This window comes from Tenrec ecaudatus, chromosome 15, assembly GCF_050624435.1.
Source record: "Tenrec ecaudatus isolate mTenEca1 chromosome 15, mTenEca1.hap1, whole genome shotgun sequence".
Lineage (NCBI taxonomy): Eukaryota > Metazoa > Chordata > Mammalia > Afrosoricida > Tenrecidae > Tenrec > Tenrec ecaudatus.
Window position 1 is genome coordinate 54,652,436 of NC_134544.1, and position 12,175 is coordinate 54,664,610.

The following is a 12,175-nucleotide window of genomic DNA, read 5'->3' on the forward strand; positions in this document are numbered from 1 at the left end:
GGGGGCAATAAATGTACAAACGTGCTTGGGGGAAAAAGATGTATTCTAGGATGATGGCAACAAATGTACAAATGGGCTTGACACATGGATGAATGTATGGATTGTGATAAGAGTTGTATGAGCCCCCAATAAAGGGATTTTATAAATAAATAAAAATTAAAAAGAATAAAAGAGTTGTTAAGAGCTCCCAATAAAAAGCCTACCATTGAGATTCCTCAGTGACTTATTGGCTTCACTCCCATCACTGGTTTGTTGCACTCTCCTCTTGGTTTGCCCCCACGTGTCCGGGTCCTACCAGCTGTTCTCCCTGAACTGTATCTTCAGGGCCATCCTCTTGAGTGCTATCATCTAGGAAGGGGATATCATGTCTTAAGCTGGGGCCAGCCCCAGTCATCTCTGGGAATGAGCTGCTTAGAGCTGGAACATTGTCCTCAAGGATCGGCACACTAATATGAGGTGTATTTTTGGTCCCCCTTTCCTGTGGAAATATAAACAATACCCTCCCCTTGGGTGGATTAGTGCCCTAGTCCCCCATTGCTCTCTTTTTTCTTCCTGCTGAGAAGTCTTAGCATATTCTTGTCTGCTTACCCTTATGTGTGACTGTGGTTTTTATCTGTACTGCAATGATTATTTTCTCCTTCTCCTCAAAGTTGGACAATTTGACTACTATATGCCTTGGTGTGTTCTTCTTGGGGTTCAGTCTAATTGGTGTCCTCTTTGCTTCCTGGATGATTTTCTGGTTCTCTTTTAACAAGTTGGGGAAGTTTTCTTCCAGTAACTCCCTCACTATTGTGGCTGTTGGTTTCTTTATTATGTCTTGCTCCAGCATCCCAATTATTCAAATATTGTGTCTCCTCATTGTGTCGCTCTTTGTTCTCAGGTTTTCTTCAGCTTCTTAGATCGTCTTTCATGTTTGTTGAATTCTGCTGGACTGTCTTTGAAGTCGCTGATACACTTCTTCTCCTCTTCCAGCCTGTTGGTCAAGTCTTTTACTGTTATATTAATTTCTGCTGCCTCATTCCTTAAATCTTGTATTTCCCTTTGGAAAGTGGACTCTATTCTCTCCACTTTTTCATCCTTCTTCTGTCTCAATTCCCTCATACCCTGAATAACTCTAAAGCAGAACTCTGAAGATTTCTTCCTGTGGTGGTTTCAAGTCTGCTTCTTCTATAAAGCTCACTAAGTTCAGATCCTCTTCAGACATCATGGTTTGTTTCTCTTGCTTGCTTGTGATGACTGCTCATGTGGGTAGTTGAATGCATGGAACTTTGGTGTTGCTGGAGGTGGTTGTTATGTGTGGAGCATATGACTCAGTGCACAGGGCTGGTCAGATCCATGTGAAGCTCAAGTGGTACTGCAGTGTTGGTTGGGGTGGCTGGGGAAGTAAGCGGCAGAGTGGGCTACAGTCATGGGTCACTGACTGCACTGGCTTCATGGTCAGCTGAGATTTTGCTGACTAGGGGCCACCGGCCACTGGATTCATGCTGCACAGGTGGTGCTAGCAGAGGGGTGGGACCACTTGTGGCCTTGAGCCCTAGGTGGCACCAATGGCCATGGCCATGTGGGTTGGTATGGCCATATCTCCTGGATGCCAAGGTTCCACAGGCAATGCAGGCAGTGGGGAGGAGCACGTAGAGCATGCCAATTGCAGACCTCCAGCAAGTGGTGGCAGGATGCTGGCAGGAAGGGCAACAGGTGGGCTGAGGTCTGTAGGCAGTGGCAGGTGGGCTGTGGGTTGTGGCAGCAAGCAGACCTCCAGTAGTTATCCATGGTGACTTGACCACCAGCAGTGAGCTGTGGCTAGTGGTACAGCCCAATGAGACCTAGAAACCAGGCCACATGCTGCAGCAGCTCGGCAGTGTGTTCAAGTAAACAGAGAGGATTAATGCTGCGGGGAATGTCACCTCACATGCTAGAACAAACCACTGGGGTACTATGAGGCCGAACTGTACATCCTGGACCCCTGCCCAGACTCACACTCCTCCAAACCATCAATCACCCACAGAGCTCCTAACACAATTACCTCCACCACACCGCCATCTTCCTGGAAGTTCCTTCCTATAGTTTTATTAAACATCAAATGAAATATTTCTATTACAGTCACATGGAACAGCATATGCTGAGTGTTGCTAATGAGAAAGGCTGCTACAGTGTTGAGAATTGACAACATCATAATTCCTCCCTCCTAAAACAGCTGTTTTCACTTTTATTATTTCTGAAATATAGATAAGTGGGTACATGCAGAAAAGTATTACTGCTAGGTTTCCAATTCATCCATCCACGAATGTATTCTAAACAAAACCTGGCTCTGCTATCAATCAATGTCTGCAGAAAAGTTCTCTAAGTAATACACTTGTTATTTAGTCTCTTTTGAGAGCTTTTAAAACATCTTCTTGAAACATACAACTTTCCTCTGGTTCTTTAATGCTTCCACTTCCCCCACCCCACTATTGTGACCCCGGTTCTACCTTACAAATCTGGCTAGACCAGAGCATGTACACAGGTACAGATAAGAGCTGGAAACACAGGGAATTCAGGACAGATAAACCCCTCAGGGCCAATATTGAGAGTTGACATACCTGGAGAGTAAGGAGGGTAAGGGACAGACAACAGAAAAGTGGGTGAAGGGAGACATTAGTGTAAGTCATGAAAAAATAATAATTTATAAATTATCAAGAGTTCATGAGGAATGAAAAGGCAGGGGAGGGAAGGGGGAAATGAGAAGCTGATACCAAGGACTCAAGTAGAAAGAACATGTTTTGAAAATGATGATGGCAACAAATGGGACAAATGTGCATGACACAATGGATGTATCTATGAATTATGATAAGAGTTGTATGAGCACCCAATAAAATGATTATAAATAAATAAATAAATAAATAAATAAAGCTTACAAATCTTTTAAGGTGATCTGCTGAACAAACTAAATTCAAGGCAATCCATCTCAGAACTATTTTGGGGGACTCCAAATCAATAATCTTGATAGATATTTTCAAATGACACTGGATTATCACAAGGGATAATTACAAAAGAGTATTGAGAAAATTGAAATCTGGATTAGTGGTAAAAATGCCAGGAAAGTTTCACAAAGAAAAAATTTCTCCCATCAACAATGAACCTGCTCAGTCTTTGAAGATAGCAATTTGAGACATTGGGACAGGGCTTGCTGCCCCAACAGACTGGACTGGAAAACACTCCTAAAGGCCAACAAACAGTCCTTGAACTAACTACAAGCCTTTCTTTCTTTTTTGTTGTTGTTGTTGATGTTTTGTTGTACATTGTTGCTTGGTTTTGCTCTGATTTGTTTTTGTGCAGGTTATTATTTCCACAGGTCTGCCAAAATAAGATAGGCTGGATGAACAATCTGGAGGAGAAAACAATGGGACCGACAGTCCCAGGGGACATGGGAGATGGGAAGGTTGGGGGGAAGGTAGTGGTGTTAACAAACCCAAGGACAAGGAAACAACAAGTGATCCAAATTGGTGGTGAGGAAGGTGTAGGAGGCCTGGTAGGGCATGATCAAGGGTAATGTAACCAAGAGGAATTGCTGAAACCCAAATGAAGACTGAGCATGATAGTGGGACAAGAGGAAAGTCAAAGGAAATAAAGGAAGGAGCTAGGAGGCAAAGGGCATTTATAGCGGTCTAAATAAAGGCATCTACATATGTAAATATATTTATATATGATGATAGGGAAGTAGATCTGTGTTCATATATGTATAAGTTTAGTATTAAGGTAGCAGAAGGACATTGGACCTCCACTCAAGTACACCCTCAATGCAAGAATACTTTCTTCTCTTAAATTGGCATTCTATGATGCTCACCTTCCTGACACAACCGCTGAAGACAAAGTGGGTGAATAAGCAAATGTGGTGAAGAAAGCTGATGGTGCCTGGCTATCCAAAGATATAGTGCCTGGGGTCATAAAGGCTTGAAGGTAAACAAGCAGCCATCTAGCTCAAAAGTAATAAAGCCCACATGGAAGAAGCACACCAGCCTGTGTGATCACGAGGTGTCGAAGGGATCAGGTATCAGGCATCATCAGAACAAAAAATCATATCATTGTGAATGAGGGGGAGTGCGGAGTGGAGACCCAAAGCCCATTTGTAGGCCACTGGATATTCCCTTACAGAAGGGTTGTGGGGAGGAGACAAGCCAGTCAGGGTGCAAGGTAGCAATGATGAAAACTTTCCTCTAGTTCCTAAATGTTTCCTCACCCCCACTATCATGATCCCAATTCTACCTTACAAATATGGCTAGACCAGAGGATGTACACTGGTACAGATAGGAACTGGAAACAAAGGGAATCCAGGACTGATGATTCCTTCAGGACCAGTGGTGTGAGTGGCGATAGTAGGAGGGTGGAGGGAGGGGTGGGTTGGAAAGGGGGAACTGATTACAAGGATCTACATATAACCTCCTCCCTGGGAGATGGACAACAGAAACATGGGTGAAGGAAGATGTCGGACAGGACAAGGCATGACAAAATAATAATTTATAAATTATCAAGGGTTTATGAGGGAGGGGGTGCAAGGAAGGAGGGGAAAGGAAAAATGAGGAGGTGATGCTAGGGGCTTAGGTGGAGAGCAAATGTTTTGAGAATGATGAGGGCAATGAATGTACAAATGTGCTTTACACCATTGATGTATGTATGGATTGTGATAGGAGTTGTATGAGCTCCTAATAAAAATATATTAAAAAAAAGGAAGGTAGCAATTTGAAGTTTGGGAACCTTGCCCCATCACCCTCTAGCCCTTATAATGTCCCTTCAGATTTCTTTTTGTTTCCAAAACTCAAAGGACATTTAAAAGGAAAATGATTTGTGGTCCTTGAGGATGCAAAAACTACTGTTTTTTCATGTGATGTAAATCAAAGAGCACAGAATTTTTTAGGAAATTATTATTGAGATGAAAGCAGCACCTTCAGATATGTATAGTTCTAGATAGAGGATGTATCAAGACACAATATCTTCACACTTTTACATTTTATTTAACAATGACGTCTATGATTTTGTATATTTTCACTTGCTTCCTATGCATGTGAAATTGGACATTGAACAAAGGAAGTCCAAAGAAGAATCGATGCATTTGAATTATCGTGCTGGTGAAGAATGCTGACTGAACTACGGATTGCCAGAAGAACAAAAATAAATCTATCTGGGTAGAAGTGCAGCCAGAATGCTGCTTCAAGTCAAAGATGGCAAGTTTTTGACACATGTACTTTGAATAGGTTATTAGAAGAGGCCAATCCCTGGACAAGGACATCATGCTTGGTAAAGTAGCAGGGCAGCAAAAAAAAAAAAAATTTTTTTTTTTTACAAGGCCTCCAGCAAGATGGATGGACCCAGTGGCTGCATCAATGGGCTCAAACATAAGAACAACGGTGAAGATGGTGCAGGACCTAGCAGTGCTTACTCTTTTCTACTAGAGTTGCTGTGGGGCAGAATGGACTAGACCGCCCCTAACAACCATGATTTTATAGCAATACTTTCTGACTCACCCTCCTGTTTTTTTGAATAATTGTATGTCTTTAATGTGGCAGTGTTTCGATACCACTGAACAACTGCTATTCGATGTTTCTGCCTCTTCAACTAGTTAGAGTTTTGCTACCACAAAGGCAACCCCAATTCACGATGACCTCATGCTCAATGGAACAAAATGCCATCCAGTCGTATAGCATTCCCCATAGTCGGTTGCAAATCAGACCTTTGTGATCTACAGAGCTTTTGTTGGCGAATTTTCAGAAGTAGATTGCCAGATCCTTCTTAGTCTTAACATCCTGCTGGGACCTACTTAGCAGCATAACAACACACAAGCCTCCAGTGAAAGACAGGTCAAGAATCAAATCCAGGTGTCCCTCTTGGCAGTGAGAATTCTACCATTTGAACCATAGGGACCCAATAGGATCTTAGACTTATGGAAATATCTAGTAGTTTGTCTTATCTGGTAAAAGAAGACAAAGATAGACACAACGACGGCTAGAGAGAAAGCTGCAGAGATGAGCAGGTATCGTAAGCCATGGGATCCGCCTCCTTTAGGAGAGAAGTGAAGACGGGATAGAGTTTATATATGCAGAGGAGAAGAACGAGCTATTGATGGGTGATCATCTTGAGCAGAAGCAGGCAGGTGATGCAACAACTGGTGTGAAAGCAGGACCGTTGAATGTGGGGGTTCTGGAATGCAAAGAACAACTGTACCATGAGCGCAGCTCACGGAAATGGAGATTAAGTGAGGGTCATGAGAGTCCAGGAGGTTAAGAAAATGAGTGGTCAGACTGCTGGATTGTTAGACTGCTGGGACTCCTCATGATGAAAAGACTGTAGGCGGGAAATGTGGATACTGAATTCTTCACAACCAGTCTCTCCTGAACCTCCACTGTAGATGCAAGGTACTACTACTACCTGCCCTGTCATGCGAACTGAAAACCATCCCCAAATCTTTCTTTCTGTTCAACTCTTGTACCAGACCAGGAAGTCTACTCAAAGCAGCTAAATGAGCAACATACCCCAGCGGCCAGAGGCGAGGTAGCATGAGTACTAGTTATGAACATCACCATGAACCACGGTTTCTAGTTGCATCGAGGTGGGCAAATGACCAAACTCCTACTTTTCATTTTCCGCATTCGTAGGAAAGGAGAATAAGAGTGCCTGACTCACTGATGAATAATGAAACCACATGTCCTTGGTTCCATGTCTAGCACATAGTAAGTGTTCAGTAAATATTAGCTGTTGATATGGTGCTTTAGGAGACACTTTGAGATGCTGTTCCAGACACAAAGTTGCCCTTTGGTAGTATAGAATAGAATAAGACTTAGAGGGTGGTAGAGATTGAGCACTGAATAGGTAGAGGGGCCTTAGAGAATTTATACTGAGAACAGGAACTGATGTTGGTCTCTGTGCTAGACTAAGTTTTCTAGAAAAATGAAATCAGTGACATACATGTATGTGTAAGGAAGAACTTTATATCAGGAAGTAATTTTATATCAAGGTGGCATCCCAGCCCAGTCCAACTTAAGTCGATGGGCCTGAGACTAGCTGGAATCCTCTTCAGACTCAGGTATCTGCAGGCAGATGATGCAGAAAGGTGAAGAGGGATGCACGTAGAGTATAGACCAGTGGGTGCTGAGTCAGTGGGTCCAAGTTCAATGGAAACAGGGCGAGGTGTCCACAAGTCTCCAGGTCAGCGGCTTACATAGGACTGCCATGATGGCAAACTCAGAGTCCCAGCGTGGAGAACGGCGAAGATAAGACATGGGAGAAATTCTCGCTGCCTCTCTTATTTAACAAGACCACACCCTGAGAAAGCATCATCAGCCTGTGACCTGACTGATTGGTTGGGCTCCACCTGTCTACTTCAAACAACTTCAGGTTGACATGAAATCTAATAGCCACAGGCAGGGCAAGAAACATGATAGGTGGAAAGTAGTTACAGTAGGATAGAATTAGACTTCCCTCTGAAACCCCTGTCTAGGAGAGACTCAGGTGCAGGGAGTGCAATGCAGTGAATTATTCAATGGCTCTTCTAGCCTTGGCCTTTGGTACTCCAGCCATACAACCTTCGTTTTTTCCCTGATGGGTCTGGGTGAGAAGAGGTGGAGAGAGTGAATGGATTATATGATTTAGCTGCAAATGATTGGTAATAGGGTTCATTGTGATTGACCTCCTGCTGGGTATAAAATCAGCTATTTCAAAAGCAAGAAAAGGAGCTCTTACTACCAGCAAGAGAAGAGGTAGGAATGGAGTGCATCCTTTGGACCCCAAGATCTCTGTACATTGCACCTGCTTGATTCAGAAGACAGCTGGGATGCTAGAGCAGCGGTTCTCAACCTTTGGTTTGCGACCCCTTTGGGGGTCGAATGGCCCTTTCACAGGGTTTGCTTAAGATCATCGGAAAGCACCTATTTCCGATAGTCTTAGGAATCGAGACGCCGCTCCTCTAACCATCTCCAGGCGGGTCTGCCCACATGCAGATACGCCCAATACGAGTACCCGGTGTGAAGACTGTTACCCATACTACACCATGCTTCAAGACAAAATTTCATTTATTTGTCATTAGAAATAAATATTTCACCATAAATATAGTTACCCATTGTTTTGTGATTAATCACTATGCTTTAATTATATTCAATTTGTAACATTGAAAATATATCCTGCATATCAGATATTTACCATACATTATGATTCATAACAGTAGCAAAATTACAGTAATGAAGTAGTAACAAAATAATTTTAAGGTTGGGGGTCACCACAACCTGAGGAACTGTGTTAAAGGGTTGCGGCATTAGGAAGTTTGAGAACCACTGTGCTAGAGCAAAGGAGCAGCAACAGAACTAGGAAGCAAAGCCTGAGACAAAGTAGGGACTTCCCCACCCACAGAGCAAGTGAAGCGGATTGTTTGGGGGCAGGAAGCTGGCTTGTAGAGTACTTTGCTGTGCCTCTGGGTGTCTAATTGGAGAAGCTTGGTTTGCTGATCTGTGGGATTAGAGCTCAGTGCCTTTGAGTTGAGGCTTATAGCAGAGTAGCATGTCCTTTGTGTTCTTATTGGCAACCCTAAAAAAGTTGTCTAACATTGCAGGCCAAGAAGCTGAAGGCCAGAGAGAGGCAGGCACAGCAGAGATTGTCCTGAACAACTGTATCCTGAGCATTTCTCACCCGAATCATAACCCCTGCTAACTTCCCTGATAAGCCCCATAATCATGACTATTGACTGACAATGCTGGGTGGCCACTGCAATGAATTATCAAACCCAACTGACCGAGGAATAAATGGAGAGAGTATCGTGGGAGACAGAGCAGAGGGCTACTAGGCCACCATTCCTATCCAGCATGAGCACGCAGAGATGAGGGAAGACGACTTTCCAGTTGTATCCATGACCAGCTCAGGTAAAATAAGCCTTGGAACAGCAAAGGCTAACGCCAGCATCCAAAAGCATCCCCGTTGCCCCTGGAATGAATGAGACTTACAGGCTGAGGTCACCGGAGAATTCCCAGTGTCCAAAAAGCATTCACTCGAGGGTCAGTAAACTAAATTTCCTCAGCCCCATGTTGTCAAATCCCCCACATTTTAGCACTTCTGAATTGAGTGCCCTCTTCGCTCCTGTTTATTGTGATTATTTTGTTTCCCTCCCACATGTTTTGCGCTACACGTCCTAGTGTTATTAGTTAAACTTCATGATGTGTTAGTTAAATTTCCCATACTGTTTGGTGTTCAGGTTTCTTGCCTAGTCTGTCACATACTCTGAAAAGCGCTGGGAAAAACAATGACTCTGGCCAACAAGGAGTAGATCTGTGCCTATGTCTGAGCCAGGGTTGCCTGTCCTATTACAAAAACCAATACTAACCACCACCGCCACACCCTGCTGTCAGGTCAATTCTGAATCCCAGTGACCTCATCAGACAGGGTAGAACTGCCCCGTAGGGTTTCCAAGGTTGGAAGTCTTTGTGGAGGGAAACTGCCACACATATCAGATTATCCAAGAAGTAAGGTAAGCATGAGTTGGCTTGTGCTTATTTACTAATCTGTACTGAATCATTCCACTTTTTTTTTTCACTTCAAAGATTATGCTTCGAGGTATGTCTGGCGTCTGCCTGTCTCCCAAACTCACAGAACCAACCCCTCTTTTCAAACTTTTAATACTAGGCAGGGACAGAGTAGTTAGTGAGAAAGGTAAGCATGGGCTTACCTGTTCACTAGTCTGCGCATCCCTTGCTTATTGGATAATCTGCCCCCTACTGCCGTATCTCTCTCTGGTGGCACGTCTTGTGGGCTCAGTGGGGCAACCCCTTGGTTAGCAGGCAAGCACTTAGCCCTGTGGTACCAGTGTCCCTTCCCTCTTCCAGTAAGTCCCCCTGACGATCTGCAAGTGTAATGCACCAAAGTGCTCTTCATCCTGAAGCCATGACAAACACGTGTGTGCCAACTGGGACTTCCAAGACAAGCGGTTACACGGAATCGGAATGGACTATAAATACCGTAGTGCTTCCTTTCTAGGACTTCATTCTCAGAGAGCTCAAGCCTGGAAACAAGCTTCCTTCACGACCACCAGGAAGCTCCCACTGGTGCTTGATGTTCTAATGGCTGGAGATGCCCCCCCCCCACCCCATCAAGGTTCCCTTTATCAAATCATGTGATTGTATATATATATATATATATATATATATATATATATATATATATAAAATCAATTTCTACCATGTTCCTGGAAAAGCATTTAGCTGGCTGCCAACAGACTCCTCCTCCTGCTCCCCTATGTCCATGAAGGCAGTTGGCAGTGACCCCATGTCAACCACATCAGCTCAGTAATTCTCCCTCTGCATTCTCTCCCAGGTAAGCCAAGCTTCCCAGCGTGCCTCAAATTGCTGTTCTGAGGAGAATTTCTGCCTTCCGCGAGTTCCCTAGCTGAAATCCACACGCCCTCTCTATGTACAGGTCAATCAGACCACTGATTTATTATTCAGAAAACATAAATTTACAAAGGCTAGCACCATTCAACCAGAAGAAGACCCTGGATAGAAATGAATTAAAAGACAATGAATCTTGGCTGACTCTGCAAATGGTATTGTCTTGCTGCCCAGCAAAGCAGTCCTACAGAGAAAGAAAATCAATTTTCATTAATGATTTTGAATGTGCCATTGGCCTTGGGTTAATTATTCATTTGCATGAGGGTTTAGAGTTATCACACAGATATGCCCGATCATTTGAGAGGGTTTACTGCCTCTGACCTGTGCCCAACGGATCTTCTTGACCCATATTTCACTTCATATGCAAAAAGCGGTAGGCAGTGTATTGGTCATTTTCTTCCAGTTTATTCAGTCAGTCAGTCAACTAATAATTAATGAGACTTACTATGTGCTAGACACTCTTCTAGATTCTGGGAATAAGCTGTAAGCAGAACACACAAAGGCTCCTGCTCTCAGAGAACTTGACATTCAGTGGGAAAGGCAGCTACCCAACAAATTAACAAACAGCAGCAGAATGTGATCACTGGACACATGTGAATAAAAGGCCACTTTGTTACTGTGATCTTCCTCCCCCCAACCCCAATCTCATCTTAGTCTATTCGCATGGAAAACACCAGGTAAATTCTGATCAATAGTCCTAATGGTCACAGTGATGGAAAACCAGAGACATTGAGAAACCATCACAGTCAAAAGAGACCTAGAGGCCCAGGTGACAAATGTAATGTGTTATCCTAAAACACAGATCCTGAAACAGGAAACAACAGCAAAACTTAAGGATAGCTGAATAAACCACTGTCTTGTAGGATTAAAGCCTGTGTATCAAGTGTACCCACGCCCATTCGTTAATTTGCAGACTAAACGGACATCATAACTTCAGATGGCAAGAACTCCCATGAGGGAAGTTAAAAGGAGCGATTTAAGGAGCAGTGGCGTGAAGGAGCGCTGTCTTGGTCAAAGAAACCTCTTTGGCAACCACCCAGAAGGAGGCAGGAGGTGGTGTGCTCAAGGAACACAGGAAGACAGTGTTTCCAGAACCTAGCAAGCGCCCAGTGGAATGGGTGAGGTGGATGGGAGTTACATCGTGAGTGGTCTTCTAGTCAGGCTGAGGAATTTGAAGGTGGTCAGCGCTCAGGGAGGGTTTTGGAGACATCTCTCCCCATTTACGGTGCTAAGCACGGTGCTATGACTTAGTGATTCCCAGGGGTGATGGGAACTGCTTCATGGGTATGGGATTTTAGGGGGGGGATAGTAGGCATGATATTCTGAAAAGGGAGTGATGGTGGCCACCCAATATTGAGAATATACTAAAAACCACTGGTCATGGGAGTAGCAATACCAGGAGGGTAGGAGGAAAGTGGAGAAAGGAGGGGAGAAAGGGGAATGGATCTCAATAATAGACACATAACCACATACATATACCCTTTCAGGGGTATGAACAACAGAAACCATGGGGGAAGGAGAAAGTGGTTGGTGTAAGATATGAAAATGATAATAATTTATAATTTATCAAGCGTCATGAGGGTGGGGGGGGGGAAGAGGAGCTGAAACCAAAGGCTCAATAGAAAGTACATTGTGGTAATCACCTAACCTGGTGTCAATTTGAGGATTAAGAGTGTAGGGGTGGAGTCAACCTGCCAATCTGGAAATAGCCAAGGAGACCTCTGTGTGGGCATGGTCTTCTCCTGAGAATTCTGGGAAACCCAGTATTCCTTCTTGGA